We start from the raw sequence: 2,572 nt of genomic DNA, 5'->3' as shown, positions 1-2,572 counted from the left end.
TTGTGGGGCAAAAACATGAAACATTTCGGGAATTTCGGACGCCTTTTCCCCCGCGCGACATCCGCAAAAATCCTCGCAGCATGTACGCGCGTGTGCCGCAGGTGATGGCGCAATTTGTTCTAAAAATAGAATTATTGTCCCATATCATGAGGACAACCCCAATACTTGAAATGGCGCGCGCTTACGGTCTCCGTCCCCGATTATGGCTCCTGTTATTATCTACATAGGTGTTGAGTTACTTGCAAGGTAAGTTATTTAAAAGAAGCCTCAACAACCTCTTTTTGTACTAAAAATCTCTGGCTAAAGTGAAACAGAAAGCTAGTAAAATACGTGACGGCGAAGGCTGATGCGGAGAGAACCTTAAATAAACTTTCTCTCCGAGTCGATTATACCAACAACTGAGGCTCATTGGGCTAACTATTAGCAGCAGCTAGCCAAATTTTTCATAGTAACTTCATATGTAAAGTTACCAAAAGGTCTACTCAGTATTTAGATTTACGTGTCTATCAATCGTTCGGTGTATATTAAGATCGTTTTCAATTCTACTAAAAAAAGGATCGTGATTAATCATGAATATAACACTTGATAACCTGCTGGTGCCTTTCAACCTCCTTGCCAGGGCTTTCCTCTTAGAAACTTTGAGTGGCGAAACAGGAGCCTCTGGCCATTCCTCATGTGTTGAATTGCCCTCCATAACATCTAAGCTAAAAGCTCTGGGAACGAGGTTAGGCTTTCTTTCTCCCCTCACTAGCAAAAAAAAAACCCGGAAGGTCTATAGAGGATTTAGTTTTTTAATGTTTTTACTTTTTTCCTTTGTAATTAGCTCCACCAAGCAAATCATTCAGAGGAAATGGTTTTTAGGATTGGTGTCTCTGTGGCCTTAATGTTGTTTGTGATGTCCAACTTAGCAGTTTATTGTGTTGCGGAGGAAAGCAAACCAGCAGGAAGACCATGGTACCATAAGGTGTGTTTATGTCACATGCGCAAATGACTTTTTTATTAAAAACTTCAATGATAGAGACTAACGAGCAGCTTCTGTGACAACTACAGTTGAAAAATTGGGATAACATGTTTTTCCATTAATTTGTTAAAGAACTAAGCTCTATAAGTGCAATTTTTATGTAATGCTCAACGGAGAAATGGTAACATTATAAGGAACTTCTCTACTCAATGCGTCCCAACCAAATTATTACCGGAAAGCGATGGCCTACGACTTTACAGTTTCAGAAAAGATTTAATTGATGAAAAGCTTATACGTCGAGTCATAGTTTTCCCCTCTTTGGTATCAACATAGTTACAGAGTTTCTCATATTTATTCAGAATTCTCTTTCTAGTGTTCAGCAGCGTCCTCCTTTCTGTTATGGTGGTATCCCTTGTATGCCTGGCAAGCTTAGATCCCCTGGTTTTTTCCTGGGGCAACAGGTCGTGATGGCCGGGATGGCCGTGACGGAGCCACAGGTGACCAGGGCAGTTCGGGGAAGACTGGACCCCAGGGATCCCCGGCATCAATGGCATTAATGGCGCCAAAGGAGAACTTGGAGCCCAGGGCCCTCCCGGCCAAACGGGGCAGCGCGGAGAGAGTGGAACAAGTGTAATGCCTGGGACTCCTAGTGTGATGAACTGAAAGAGTGCCATGGAAAGACTTGAATGACGGCAAAAATCACGGCCTGATCAAGGTGAATGCTTCGTTTGCGAAACAAACAATAGTTTGAGAGACGAAATTAATTGGGAATTGCAAAAGAATTATGTTTCTGAGTTTTGTTTCAAGTTTTTCCTTTTTATCGTTACGTTTTTACAGGAGTGTTTGTTCAGCAAGAACTTCTCTGACACTTCCCTCCATGTTTACTGGACTGACGTTCTTAGAATCACCGGCTGTGACAATTGCTCCAAACGCTGGTATTTCACTTTCAACGTTGCTGAATGCGCAGCTCGCCTGCCAATTGATGGTCTTGGTTACGTGTTGAAAACAACGAGTCAAAATATTTACCGCGTCAACAACATTGAGGGGCACTGTAACAACATCCACAAAGGCAAGGTGCGCGTGGGATTCTGGGTCAACAATTGTGCCGGATACAGTGGAAGTTATGACGCCCACACGGGCTGGAATTCATTGTCCCGGATCTTTATTGAGGAAGTTCGTAAACCTCAGGCTTAGATCTCGAGACAAAACATCCATTCCTGCATAAACGCTTATAATTGAGCAGTGATAAATTGCTTAATTATATAACGAGCTGTTTCTTTGATACTCTGATGTGCTCTGTAATTTTTTTACGTTTACTGGTTTTAAGTAAAGTGCTTCAGAGAGAGCTGCAATGTTTCGTAATGGAAACCGAGGAATAGCCAGAGAAAGAGAACACTAAGGAAAAACCTGAGTGAAGAAAACGCAAGTTGAATATTTATGTGTATATCTCTGGAGTCATTTCTGGCTTTCTGGGCAAAAACAATGCAAAAACAAATCTGATATACAACAACTCCTTACCAAGAGTGCGGAGGAATTAAGTGAAGATGTATCAGTGCAGTCTTTAACTCAGAGTGTAGTCTGATGGAGCACTCAGATTACCTCTCCGACTTA

The 2,572-nt window shown here is 42.0% G+C and overlaps 1 long non-coding RNA gene across 1 annotated transcript; it reads left to right on the top strand.

The window, feature by feature from the left end:
- Window positions 1-1,356: 1,356 nt before the first annotated feature.
- On the top strand, window positions 1,357-2,306 carry LOC149106233 (uncharacterized). The gene is made up of 2 exons (XR_016209710.1): window positions 1,357-1,676; window positions 1,799-2,306. It is a non-coding gene; the product is annotated as an uncharacterized LOC149106233 (long non-coding RNA).
- Window positions 2,307-2,572: the final 266 nt, after the last annotated feature.

This window comes from Orbicella faveolata, unplaced genomic scaffold (genome assembly GCF_042242905.1).
Source record: "Orbicella faveolata isolate gen_17 unplaced genomic scaffold, um_ofav_v1 contig_3, whole genome shotgun sequence".
NCBI lineage: Eukaryota > Metazoa > Cnidaria > Anthozoa > Scleractinia > Merulinidae > Orbicella > Orbicella faveolata.
This window is presented reverse-complemented; position numbering and strand designations above follow the sequence as displayed.